Here is a 14,384-nt window from a genome sequence, read left to right on the forward strand (position 1 = left end):
TCAGGCGTCGTCGGCCTAGCTTGCTTGAATCCTGATGGTGCAATGAGCAAGGGACTCACATCTGAGTATACCCTTCAACGCTTATGGTGGACAAAATGATTCAGAAAAGGGGGTGGTGATGAACAGAGTGCCTGAATTAAGCAGACCACTCTTACCCAGTCCAAAGATCAGGGCTTGATCCATCACCGTTTTTTAGCTCAATGCACCATCCCAGCTCAGAACTTGGCTATACGCAAATTAGTCTGTTCCTGTCCCAGTGCATGATGGGAACAGGGCAAACCAAACTACCAAGCCAATTCTTATACTGGGAAGGAAACAAGCTTCCGGGGACCGGTTTCTGCCATTTCAGGCGTCGTCGGCCCGGCTTGCTTGAATCCTGATGGTGCAATGAGCAAGGGACTCACATCTGAGTATACCCTTCCACACTTATGGTGGACAAAATGATTCAGAAAAGGGGGTGGTGATGAACAGAGTGCCTGAATTAAGCAGACCACTCTTACCCAGTCCAAAGATCAGGGCTTGATCCATCACCGTTTTTTTAGCTCACTGCACCATCCCAGCTCAGAACTTGGCTATATGCAAATTAGTCTGTTCCTGTCCCAGTGCATGATGGGAACAGGGCAAACCCTTTTCTGAATCGTTTTTGGCCACTATAGGTGTGGCAGGGTATACTCAGACATGAGTCCCTTGCTCACTGCTCCATCAGGATTCAAGCAAGCCGGGCCGACGAGGCTGAAATGCCAGAAACCGGTCCCCGGTAGCTTGTCTCCTTTCTGGTGAAGAATTGGCTTGGTAGTTTGGTCTGCCCTGTTCCCATGATGCACTGGGCCAGGGACAGACTAATTTGCATATAGCCAGGTTCTGAGCTGGGATGGGGCAGTGAGCTAAATAACGGTGATGGATCAAGCCCTGATCTTTGGACTGGGTAAGAGTGGTCTGCTTAATTCAGACACTCTGTTCATCACCACCCCCTTTTCTGAATCGTTTTTGGCCACTATAGGTGTGGCAGGGTATACTCAGACATGAGTCCCTTGCTCACTGCTCCATCAGGATTCAAGCAAGCCGGGCCGACGAGGCTGAAATGCCAGAAACCGGTCCCCGGTAGCTTGTCTCCTTTCTGGTGAAGAATTGGCTTGGTAGTTTGTTCTGCCCTGTTCCCATGATGCACTGGGCCAGGGACAGACTAATTTGCATATAGCCAGGTTCTGAGCAGGGATGGGGCAGTGAGCTAAATAACGGTGATGGATCAAGCCCTGATCTTTGGACTGGGTAAGAGTGGTCTGCTTAATTCAGACACTGTTCATCACCACCCCCTTTTCTGAATCGTTTTTGGCCACTATAGGTGTGGCAGGGTATACTCAGACATGAGTCCCTTGCTCACTGCTCCATCAGGATTCAAGCAAGCCGGGCCGACGAGGCTGAAATGCCAGAAACCGGTCCCCGATAGCTTGTCTCCTTTCTGATGAAGAATTGGCTTGGTAGTTTGGTCTGCCCTGTTCCCATGATGCACTGGGCCAGGGACAGACTAATTTGCATATAGCCAGGTTCTGAGCTGGGATGGGGCAGTGAGCTAAATAACGGCGATGGATCAAGCCCTGATCTTTGGACTGGGTAAGAGTGGTCTGCTTAATTCAGACACTCTGTTCATCACCACCCCCTTTTCTGAATCGTCCACAACAAACAACAAGCAGCGTAAATATCTGATGCCACCTCTCAGGTATTTGTTTATATCTGCAACTGGTTACCTTTGATAAAAAAAGGTCATGATAATAACATTTAATCCTGCTAAAAACAATCACTGTTTTCTTTTCCATGATTGTAGTTTACTTTCCCCAATCACTGAACAACTGTTTGCAAAGAGTTTTTTTTACAGTCTCTAGCAATATCCACCACATGATATTTGTTTTTATACATGGAAAATATTGGGCAGCTCATTTGATGCTATGGTTGTGATTAGTATCATTTGTAGATTACCATAGATTATTTTTAGGCATAGGATTTTCTAAACTGGGTCTGGGTGGGGGGGCACGGGGGGGGAGGCCTGCAGGTCACTAGAGTAGCAGTATCTTCCACGCTTGCTGCTCTTCTCCCTGTTGTGAGGTAACATATGCAGCATAGTTCCTGGCCCTCGGTACGTACACAGGCCCAGAGCAGAAATCTAGAGCAGAGCTTCCTGGTTACAACATATGACAGTGAGAGAGGTGCCGGGTGAAGTAATCACAATGAAGATTGGTTGGATAAAAAGGAAAGTTTATTGTAGATAACAGCTTGGGAATACTACACCGGGTCATAAAGCAGCGGCATAAAGCTGCAGAGTTAGTCGTGCACACGACACAAGGGACCCTCTCAAGACTGGACATGGTCATTTGAGGTAGATGTCCATTCTGCAAGAGAAACAGGAAACATCCATTATCACGCGGGCATTGCATCGCAATGCCTTTACACCGCGGGTATTACAACGCAAGTCGTTACAACGACTTGCGCTGGATGGCGCTCTAACCTAAGGAATAGTATGATTCACTATTCCAACACCTTCCGTACTGTACGTAGACTGGTGTTGGAATAGTAAATCATACTATTCCTAAGTCCAGCGCAAGTCGTTGTAACGACTTGCGTTGTAAAAACTGCAATGTAACGTACCACGATCATTTTGATTGTGTTGTAACGTCACATATTCGAGAGAAACAGCAGTGAAAAGAAAGAAGGCAACAACGATCAGGGGCAGAGGACAGCGAGCCGTAAATCCAGCAGATGATGGCTCCCTTGAGACCCTCAACATTGCTTTTCTGATTTTGGGGCTTTAGGAACAACAGCCATGGATCTTTCAATTCAGGCAAGCTGCTGTTTTTATACTGAAATTGTACAAGGTGTGTCTTTCATCGTACACAAAACAGCATGTCCTTAGTCAGAGAGGCCTTCGGCGACTTGGGATTGTTTCAGAGGATTGAACCGCCCCATTAAGATCCTCATCGCCTGTGTCAGAACCAGAACTAAGAATACAAAGTATGGGACAGGGACCAGGCATAAACCAAGATGGCCGCTCTTCTTGTGGATCTTATGTTCCGGGGAGAACTCATACTCTGCTAGGGCAATGCCAAAAATAGACTGCAGTGTTTTGTGGAAGCTTAAATTCCCTTCGACCTGCCATCTATCTAGTCACAACCCAACTTGCACCTGCATTTAGTATCTGAATTCCATAGCAAGTTATCTGGAGGTTGACCTGTTGCATTTTCCATTGGACAAAAGGACCGTTTCTTCACTTATTTCGGGAGGAATTTGTAGTACAATTGATGAACTCTGGATGACATACTTGGTTTGGTACTATAACATGTTAAAGACTGATTCTATCTGGAATACCATGTAGCACCAAAAAGAGTAAGGCAAAAGGCAGAAAAACATTCTGAGTGCAAAGTTGAGGCTGCAAGATCATTAACTAGCTGTGGGAAACTGGGTTTCTGTTGCAGCAACCCCCCCCCCAACACTTTTGCCAGACAACTGATGCACTTAGACTTGATGTGCCCTGGGTCCCTGCCAATCAGGTTTCCAGGGCCTGAATTCTTTCACAAAACGGTGCCTTGTACCCCCATTGGCACCTCTCTGGCCACATGTCAGTCCCTTGTAAAATGTACCATGGGTATCAAGGTCACTGTGGTCAGGGAAGGCCTCTAAGGGCTGCAGCACTTATTGTGCCACTCTTAGAGGACAGACACACACACACAGACACACACAGACACACACAGACACACACACAGACACACACACAGACACACACACAGACACACACACACACACACACACACCTCTGTGTGCCATGCCTACAACTCACTGCCCTGGCATAGGACAGCCACCCCTCTAGCTGGGTGCACTACACCAGTGGTGAGGGTACAGGTACATGGCCATGTACCCCTACAGTGTCTAGACCAATTCTTAGATATTGTAAGTGCAGTAATGTCATTAAGAGTATATGGTGCTGGGAGCTTGTCATTACGAACTCCCCAGCACCATCATGGCTATACTGAAAACGGGGAAGTTTGCTATCAAACTTCTCAGCACATTAAACCCAAACTGATGCCAGTGTGGGATTTAATGAAAAAATGCACTCAGAGGATATCTTAGAGATGCCCCCTGAAAAACGACCAACCTCTGGTGGGTTCTTTGACCGGTACACACTAGCCTGCCACCACAAGGCATGTTTCTGGACTCCTGAGGTGGGAGCCTTCGCTCCCTGCACCTAGAAACAAAGCCTTTCCTGGGCAGAGGAGGTCACAACTCCCCCAGGCCAGGAAGAGCCATCTGTGGCAGGGGAGCTTCAAAAGGCCTTGCCGCCTTTATAACGCGACCGCCCAGCCTCTCTTGCTATCAGTAGCAGGCCCCCTTCCTGTCTCCCCTCCTATTCGGCAGGAAAACAGGCAGGAACAATTAGCACATCCCAAAAGGTGCCCCCCACCTCTTCCAACCTCACGCAACACAGGTGGTGAAGGAGAGGTGAAGCCCACTTTTCAGTGCCCGCCATCATGCAGATGGCATGCACTTTCCAATCAGGATAAGGGATTGTGTCCACTCCCCCACATGGGATGAGCACACGAAGGGTGTAGTCACCCTAAGGTCAGTAGCCCATTGGCTACTGACCTCAAGACCCCTAATACACCCCCTAAATACAATATTTAGGGGGCAGCCCTGAACCAAAAGACCGATTCCCACAACCTACGAAGAAGGAGGATGAACGAAGACACCCAGCAAAGGAGGCTGCTGAGAAGAACTGACTTGGCCCCAGCCCTACCAGCCCGTCTGGAGTATCTACAGATCCTGCACCAAAAGTCGCCCTGTCCTGCAGCCAGTGACCGCCAGGAACCCTTGGAGGACTGATTGCCTTCAACAAAGACTGGATCTCCTGTGAACAGCAGCTCTCTTAAAAAGAAACTCCCAAGACAGACTCTGAGCCTGCCGAGGACAAAGAAACCCGAAGCCTGGAACCACCACCGCACCAGACGCCTACCGCCCGAATCCAGGTGGCCCACCGGTCCCAGCGAGGTCCCCCAGTGCTCAAGAGTCCGAGTCCACCATGGGTTGACCCTTCCAGGACGCCAAAGAAGCACCCTGCACCCAGCGGCCCCTGCGCTGCTGCGGGTGCACCTTGTGTGCTAACTCGGATTTCCCTTTGCCATGAGCCTAACACCAGGAGCTTTACTCCCATAAACTTGTGGCCTGCTCTTGAGCAGCCACTAACTGGAGGCCTCCTATCACCCATTGGATAACTTTGGGCCTCAGCACTCTGCACCCAGCCACCCTAGTGCAGCAGAGGGTGTTCTGAGAGTGCATCATTGACCCTGGGGGAACCCTGGTTTTAACCCCAGAATACCAACTCCCACAAATAAGTACTTACCATTGACTGCTTTTCCTTGAAAATTCTTGTGTGTGGAGTTGGTTTGTATGAAACATTGAAAAACTGCAAATGTACTAAAAGTGAATTACTTACCTTTTGTCTGGGAAATGTCTCCGTTTGATATCTAGGCATATCACACTGATTAGCAAAAGTAACTTGAAAAGTAATCTACAAAGTAATATGCACAGTAATCTGTAAAGTAACTAAAAAGTAATTTCGAACTCTTGACTTACCTGTAAATCAGCCAATTGAAACTGCATTCAAATGTAAATCCCTGCACAAAAGTTTGCAAAGTATTATTTTCCTTACCTACACCAGGCTTGGCTTGGTTCTAGAAATAAGATAACTAAATAATATTTTTGATACAAACAAATTGGTCTGAGTTCAGTCTGCAACATAATTTCTTGCCTGAGTGTGTACAACAAATGCTTGCACTACCCTCTGATAAAGTCTAACTGCTTGCCCACACTACCACAAATAGAGAGTACGGCGCTATCTACGTTTACCTCTGCTTACCTTTGGGGTTCCACTGTACTATGTGCACACTATACCTCATTTTGGTATAGTATATACAGAGCCAGCTTCCTACACGAGCTCTTTATTTTCCATCTTAGGTTACTGAAGCAAACGTTGAAAGACTGAAGCACTCAGGAGTGGATATTATAGAACTGAGGTCAACACAATTAGAACTTGCAGGACTGAAACAATTATACTGGAGCGGTGGAGGTATACCTTAAACTTGTATTGTGCAAGAAAATGTACTGGCAAAGACCACAGCAGCTTAAGCACAGAACAGGCCAGAAGAGAGGCGACACTATGAGAGACTGTTCTCGCACTGCTCTCACTCATTATGTAGCAGTGGAACAGGAAACACCTGACCAGAAGAGGCTGGCTGAGCTGCAACAATGATAGTTTTGTCTGATTCCAATATAAAGAGTATGCAGGACTTTATTAAGGAACAGTGAGCAAACAATACCTCTTAGATGAGAGAACCAACAAATGTTAGCAACAATCACCATGTGCTTCCAAAAGCGGGTCACCATTGCATCTATGGACAGCAAGCGTCTCTGCCAAAAATCTATCCAACGACCTTAAGGAAAGTAAATGTGTAATATTTGGTTTGATTTAACACAGCTGTACTCTGTATACTCAAAAGAATGCTCTGAACTTGAATAAAGAGAACTTTGCACAGAAAAGTCATAGTTTAAAGCTCTAGTGGGGAGGTGAGGGAATAAAGTGCATAGTTCTTTCTGGAACAGGACTGCACCTTGAATGATCTGTAATATACTACCTCCTCCAATTAGTCTGGCTTTCCTCCGAAAAAGTATAAAAATAATCAAATACAAGGAAGAGTAAAAAATGGATTTCAAGAATCAGAGGAAAGTAACTTCTCTACAGTATCACAAATTGCACACATCCTCAAAAGAGATAAAAATAGCATATTTTTTCTGATACAAATGTTTCATCTAGCAATACAGTCGGAACTGTGCTAGGTGCATGTTGAGAATAAGTAGCAAAGACGAGAAGCTTAGCTTGAAACAAACTGAATACAGAATTGATACGCCCTGATGAAGGAAGTCCACACTAGTCAGCTACTGATTGATTAAATGATCAATAACACAGAGCCCATAAAATGAGATTACAATTTTGAGGTCGATGAGAGAAATCCAGGCGTACATCTGAGCAACTGAACAATGGCAATCAGCAGCTGAAGTCCTATCATTCTCAGAGCCAACAAGCTCATCATGGCATGAAGCTCAGACAATTCCTCTAAAAAAGATACCACCATATTCGTAGGGGAAACAATGTCAGGTAGAAATCTTGATGCTGTGGCAGACATAGACAATGTGAAACTCTTGTGCCTGTATGAATATGAATAATATGGGGAGCAGTAGTCTATGTATATCTAGGGAGCTGTGATTAAACATAGGATCACATTTTATTACAATGATCAATAAGGCCCGACTTATCCAGAAGAGGAACTATCGCTAAATTCTAATTGTCTCCCCATTGTCACACGGGTTAGACCAAAGTCGGTTAGTAGCGGGGGTAAGAATAAGAAGATGTGTAATTTTTTTGTCGTAGACGGTCCCCACTACTCATACAATGTCACTTGTTGTTTACTTGGCAAATGGTTTCCTTTCGTCAGGGTCTCTCCAAGTTTGTTACACCACATTGGAGAAAGAATGCCTAATGTGGAAGGCTATATACACTATTCAGAGTAATTGGTGGAGCCATCATTCATCCTGAGGTAGGCCAAACACGGTTGCTACTGACAACAGTCCCTACCCAATCCGTCTTCGGTTTTGCTGACTGAAGTGGTAGTGCAGATAGGTTCTGTGGTGCCAAGAACGAACCACAAAGTAGATGAAATATTAAGGGGGGCCTTATATGAGAAAAGACCCCTATCAATCCTTCGGTCTGTGGCCTTCCTAGGCACCAAGCCAGATATTTTCAATGCATTGTCAATAACTGCATATAAGGGAAACCCTGAAGAGGTGAGATCATATGTACATTGACATGACATATGTACATTGACACAACCAAATTTTCCCCCGCAACAGAACATGGAACGAAACAAATTTTTTTTTTATTTGCCTTAGGAATCTCCAAGAAACGAAAGCCCCAGAGGTGTTCAACTACTATGAGAAAAGGATATAACATCTGTAAGGAGACCTGGACCTCTGCTGGCCAGGTCCAAGTAAAACCTGCGAGCATTTTGGTTAATTCGCCAAGTGATTCAGGATCGGAGATACAAGACCTAGACAGTCCTGTTCTAAGCAGGTCTAATTTTAACCTTTGCTTTATTGATCAGCAGCGGTTATGGCCTACTCCTTCAATGGCGACTTAGGTTTGTCCCTGTAGTTAGTCAAGGATTTCCCAATGAAGTGCAGAACCTTCTAGTCTAAGCAACCTCAGCCTGGAAGACAGGAGTTTTGGAAAATCTCAGATTTCAAGGGAGTATGATGGCCGAGGGCCAGATAATCTGGGCAGCTGCTGAGGGTCGATTGAGACGTCTATGATGATACATGAGAGCGAGTTCAAGATGTCCTCCAGACAGTTAAGTTTACAATATTTTGTAATCCCACCTTGCACTGTAAAGATCACAGTAGCAGGTTCTGAGAGGCCATGATTTATATCCCACTGCTGCAAGTGTGGCTCAAGTGCAAGGAATTTCTTCCACTTCAAGTTCATCTCATGAGAGAAATTTGCAGTTAAGAAGACAGACATTCCATCTAGTCGAAATGGGACATTTTGTTTTCTGGATACCTGAAGCATCATCCTGGTGAGTGGATGGTGCAGAAAACACTATTTCAGCTGTGGTAATTTCTTTGCGCTGGCCTTCCCTAGCTGTATCGTGTGCTCAATCTGAAACATCAGATGCTCTGCATAGGTGTTGATGGGGTGATGCAGGTTGAAAGTGGCCAAAAACCCCATCAGTCTCCATTTCTAGCTTCCCTGGAATACCACATAACCTTGCATTGTCCCTGGAGGAACAGTCTTCCAGATCCATGACTTTCTCTATAAATTACCCAAAACAGGGGAGGAGTGAAAAGTTACATCCTACGAACACAGACTATGTATATCAAACAGACAACTCAACACAAAAAAAAGAGTCCACTGGGTTCTCTTCATTAAGAGACAGTGTGTGAACTGGTGCATTATGAAGTTAAACTAGACACTCCCTACAGAAGAATATTCCTCAAAAAGGACATCAACTCTAGCGCACCAAGGCATGTTTTATCATCAGGTTCCTATTCATTGTGTTTCCATATCAAAATGACAGTGGGCTATCTCTGTAGCTCTTGAAGAAGTAGAATAATACTTTTTTGTCAAAGAGTGAACCACCCTCCTAAAGGGAAAGGTAGTTGAGACATATTCAGGTTCAAAATGGCATGTATTATGTTTATTCTTTGACTTTCCAACCCCATAGGTAAAATCACTGTCTTAAGGAACTTGAGTAATGCAAATCTAGTTTAAAGTCAATAAGTTTCTGCCACCTAACTTACAGCCACCCACGATTGGGGCCTTCTGCATGACTGATCTCAACCTCCTTTCGACCCTAGCCTTCCCTCATGTAGTCCTGCTATTCTGTCTTTCTGTGGGGGGAAAGAGGAAGACAAAGGAAAAGTTATGGAAACAACTTCACCTGGGCTGGAATGGTGCAGCATCCCGATCCGTGACTGGTAGTCAATGCTTGTATCATAGCATATACAGATGTCATACTGCTTTGAGGCAGCACACCATGTTTCTTAATAAAGAAGACCCAGTGGACTCTTTTTGTTGTGGTGTCCGTTTGATGTAAATTTACATTTGAGATGCCGTCGCTTTTGATCTTAGTCAGTGGTGTTGTCCAATTTCACCTCCATTGCCTGGAGTCGTCGTTTAAAAGAGTCTGGTTTGGAATAGAACAATATGAGGTCCAAGCATATAAACTTTATTTGTGTGGACATTTCTGAGGTCTTTAGCTCCAACCTGCCCATTTCGCAGCTGATGAGTAAAATCTCCTTTGCAATGGAATCTAGTGTGACCACAGGTAATCTTTAGTTTGGAGAGAGACAGCATCTCAGAGAAGAGTAACTCCTGGTTAGTAGCCCTTGAAAACAGGAAATGGCTAGTATCTGCTGAGACATTTAATATATGTGGCCTGGATACCACTGCCACTGATCCAATGTACTGAAGTTAGTATCAAGGTAGAATTGTCACCAGAGGCTCGAGATTAATATGGATGTGTGTGTGTGGGGGAGGGGGGGGGAGAGGCCTGCAAATTCTCAATGGTATTGCGTTTAGAATCTCAAAGGAGTGGGACCATATGGGGTTTATGGCCAATGGTGACAATCCTACTGCAAATGGTGTAAATATCAACACTGATTGTGGACTATGCCAGTGGAGGTGACAGCCTGTCTGTGAGAGAGGGATCTATTGCAAAGTTCAGGAATCTTACATCGAGAATCTCTCGATGGGTATAGCTGATCCCCAATACTATTATTCATCACCATTAGCCCCATCTGCAGCTTGTTTTCAGTCTAAGATGGGAGGAACAGACTGTACAAGTGCACTACAGCTGCAGAATAACCTGTGTGAACCAGGGAGCAGGTTGTCAAAGATGACGACGCAGTTCCAGTTACTGCTAGCAGATGGCAACATACATATGCAAGCGCTTCCAGTGTCAGAGAATTGCTGCCACCAGTTGATCTAATTTTCAGGCAATTACACTACTTAGTCTCCTGTAAACTAGGCTCATTCACAGAAAGAGCTGGCACGATATGGGCACAATAATGCAAGTTGGCTGGGTTGCAGCCCAAAGTACCTCTCACATCTCACACAGAGCTCTTTGCGCTATTGTGCTGCCTATGCTACTTCAGTGTTGCTTGAATGGGCTTTCTGCTACCTGATTAACACACTGGGATCAAAGCCTCTTGAATAGAGGTAATAGGAAGGAGGGGGCTGCTTACTGCAGCTCTTCATTGGGATGCAGTCCAGCCAAGTGGCTCTGAGAAGTGAAACAGGGGGAATGAATCGCCTCATGGCAGCAGTCCGGAAGGAGTTAGATGAGTGAATCAGTCCCTTCAGAGGTCAGAGCCAGTACCCCACATGATAGAATTGTGGGCCTGCATCTGGATGTAGACAATTTGTTGTTTCAAATACATAGGGCCAAGCAAAAGCAGACCACCTTGAGAGCTCAGCTACAGAGTGGCCATCATCCTTTCAACCAGGCTCGTTCCTTGACCAACCACTTGGTAAATGGGATGACTTAACTTGAGCATATAATGGACCATACCCTATATAAGACTTAACATCTGTATGTTTAACTGACCAACAGAAGAAGTGCTTAATCATTTCCAAGCACAAATAATGAAAAGCCCCTACCATGCTACCTAAAACAATGGTATACACAATTAACTACTTGGTATGGTCTGCATGATAAACCAGAGCTGTTATTTAATATCTTAATGGCTTTCTCAGCTAAGTCATCCCAATAGAAGTAGTTCTGGGTACTTTTATTTTTTTAATTTTGCACTATTCAGCTCACTAGAATCAATGGAAGGACACATATCAATAGTCCTCTTGAGTGCCAAAACATATCAACAGGGAAACCATAGGACAATTAGACAACAGATCAAGACCTTTCCCATTTCAAACTGTTTGTGAAGAAACAGGGTTTTTGCAGGTTCCCCTCCCACTGTTTTGCCCCCATATGGACTGATGCACTGAGGCCTGATAACAATACTTCAGTGGCAGTATTCTAACCCACTACAAAATGTATGTTGAATCGGCTACCCCAAATTGGCATAAGCTGTCTTACTTATACGTCCCTAACATATGGTACCAAGGGTGCCCAGGGTGTGTAAGGAAGAGTGTCCACCCAGGGCTGCAGCACCGATTGTGCCAACCTAGGGTGACAAAGTACAAAATGGCTCCCAGCCTGCCATTGCTGCCTGGAAGAGCAGTTTTAAAACCGCTAGTTTGACTTTGCCATTTAAAAAACATGGCAAAGCTCCCACTTTACTTAGTAATATATCTATGTTTCCCCTAAGGAAGGCTTTTCGAGTCCTAAGGTGGGGAACTGTCTATTAGGAAGTGGGATGTATACTTTAATATGTCCTAACAGTAAGACTTCCAAATTGTTGTTTTTACTGTGGAAAAGCTAGTAGCAACATTGGCTAATACAGACTTACAGGCTGACACCTCAGTAATATCTGCTAACTTCTGAATGAGACTATTAAAATGGGTACTTCAAGAGATTAAATTAATCATGCCATTAAACCTGACTTGGTGCTTGAGTCCAACTTTAATGTCACTTTAAAAGAAAGGAAACATTTAGAAAGTTGCTGCTCGGTTGTCCAGTTAGTCCTCTGGCCCTACAGCAGTTGCTGGCCCCCAAACAGCCTTCTGCCCTCCTATGGAGTAGTGTGAATGATGACCAGGCTAAGAAACAATAGAGGCCTGCCACTGAGGTAAGTGCTACCTCCCACTTGCAGGAAGCCAAAGAGGGTGTTGGCCCAAAAGGCAACCTTCAAAGTGAAAGCTGCCTATTGTGGGCAAATGGCAATCACACTCGTTAGGGCTGCCCCTTTCGTTTGGGTAGAAGGGCTTGTGTGGGACCGCGAGTGGAAACGAGTTTCCAAATCGTTTTTTCCATGGGCGTGTAGCTACCAAGCTACTAACATCCAAGGAAGGCTTCACACACCTGGAGAGTTGGCAGAATAGTGCACTCTGGGACTGCTATGTGCCACACATAGCCAGAAGTCACCATAGGGCAAGAGGGATTCTGGGAGCCCCTTGGCTATTGACAGCATCACTACCCCAAGGTATTTTCTGGGTATAAATATGCCACCCTGAACCTGAGATCACATCTCGACTGAAGGACTGCCCTGCCGACTCCTGGACCTGGCAAGACAGGCTGACCCAAAGGTGGACCACACCTGCTGCTCCTTGTGCCTGTGGTGTCTATCATTGAGGAAAAGTTGCTCCTGAGCCACTCCGGGTGTCACAAAGTGTACCTGAATTCCTTGAGTTTCCGTAGAAGCAGATGGCGTGAAGGAGAGGTTCCCAGCTGAATGTTTCCCAGCTCCCCCACTCCCCTGAACCCAGATTTCTCTAAGCCCAGAAGAGTAAGGGAAAGGGGAAGTGGAATGAAAAAGAGAGACTGCCACACAGGGATCACCAAGACTCTTCAGTATTTCTGGTCTGGTCTCACCTACAAGATTGAGCACAACATTAATACAGTTCCCAAATATACTGTGGCACAGAATTAATCCCTCCTATCCAAGACCCTACCTGTGTACTGTGTGGATTTAGCTGCTCTCTATCAAAAGTGTCCAAAGAGAATGAGTGAGTTGCTTGACCCTGACTTGATAGCCCTTGAAGTAGTTCAGGAGGCGCTAGATGACATCTCAGTTGGTATACATTGGTATCAATAATATGCATATCATTTAGTACCCCTATATACTTGAAGACTGTAGCCGGGGAATAACTCTGCTGAAAAGGCTCACTCTCTGTTAGGAAGACTTAGCTCTGTAATACTCCTTCTATGACTTGTAATGTTCAGTCAGTTCAAAGGAATAGTGTCTATACTCAGTACACCAGACTCGTTTTGGCTCACAACAATGTCTCTACAAGTCTTCGAAATTGTGCTGAGCTGCAGAACAGAAATCCGGAAGATATCTCAAATGGAATAAACGGACTTGCAAATCTTAATACAGAAAACTCCTACCAGAGGTCTTCGGTAATGCTGGAACACAGGCAAGCAGGAACCTTCCTGCCGAATTACCTCACAGACACTGGAATCAGGAAACGAGAGTATCACTCTCTGACCAGAGATTCAGAACGGGAAACGCTGGAAGGCGGCTGACAAGGAAAGTTCAGGGAGCCGCTTCAGGATCCAACACTGAGAAACTCCGGAATTAGGATTTATGAACTGGGACACTTGGTTGAACGCAACCCCAATAAATACGGAGGTTTGCAGGAAACAAAGGGGAATGATAATTCCCTGTCAGAAATGCGGGCTTAAGGGAACGCTAAAGAAGCGCGACCTGCCGCCGGAAAAACTACAGTTGAAGTGCGCAGAGAGGTATTCTCGAGCACACAAAATGGCGGATTGCCGCCAACTGCTAGAGCGCTAACTGAACCCGCTAATGGCACAACCAGGAACCGCTATTCTACTGAGACCACGATTTGGCCAGACGCTGCCGCCAACTCCAAAGGGCTGAGACAGTGGGAACAGCAGGTCTAGCCAACACCTTACAGACCAAGGAGATAGATTTAAAACGAGGTCTGACACCGGGAGTCAGTAGGCTGACCTCTGAGCCCGCTCCAGGGTCACAATAACTGCTGACCACAGACATGCAGCCAAGAAGACCTGCAATGCAGATTCAAATGTTGCACTTGTGTCTGCTGGACTCAGGAGATTTGCCAGAGTCCAGATTGGTCACTAAAGATGAACACTATCCCTCATCCAAAGATACCGCTGGACATCCTGTGACAGGAGAGCGGTAGC

At 45.5% G+C, this 14,384-nt stretch overlaps 1 protein-coding gene across 1 annotated transcript in view; it reads right to left on the reverse strand.

The window, feature by feature from the left end:
• AASS (aminoadipate-semialdehyde synthase) overlaps positions 1 to 14,384 on the reverse strand; it is a 579,454-nt gene that overhangs the window by 124,889 nt on the left and 440,181 nt on the right. The window lies entirely within an intron of this gene.

The sequence above is a fragment of the Lissotriton helveticus genome, chromosome 1_1 (assembly GCF_964261635.1).
Source record: "Lissotriton helveticus chromosome 1_1, aLisHel1.1, whole genome shotgun sequence".
Lineage (NCBI taxonomy): Eukaryota > Metazoa > Chordata > Amphibia > Caudata > Salamandridae > Lissotriton > Lissotriton helveticus.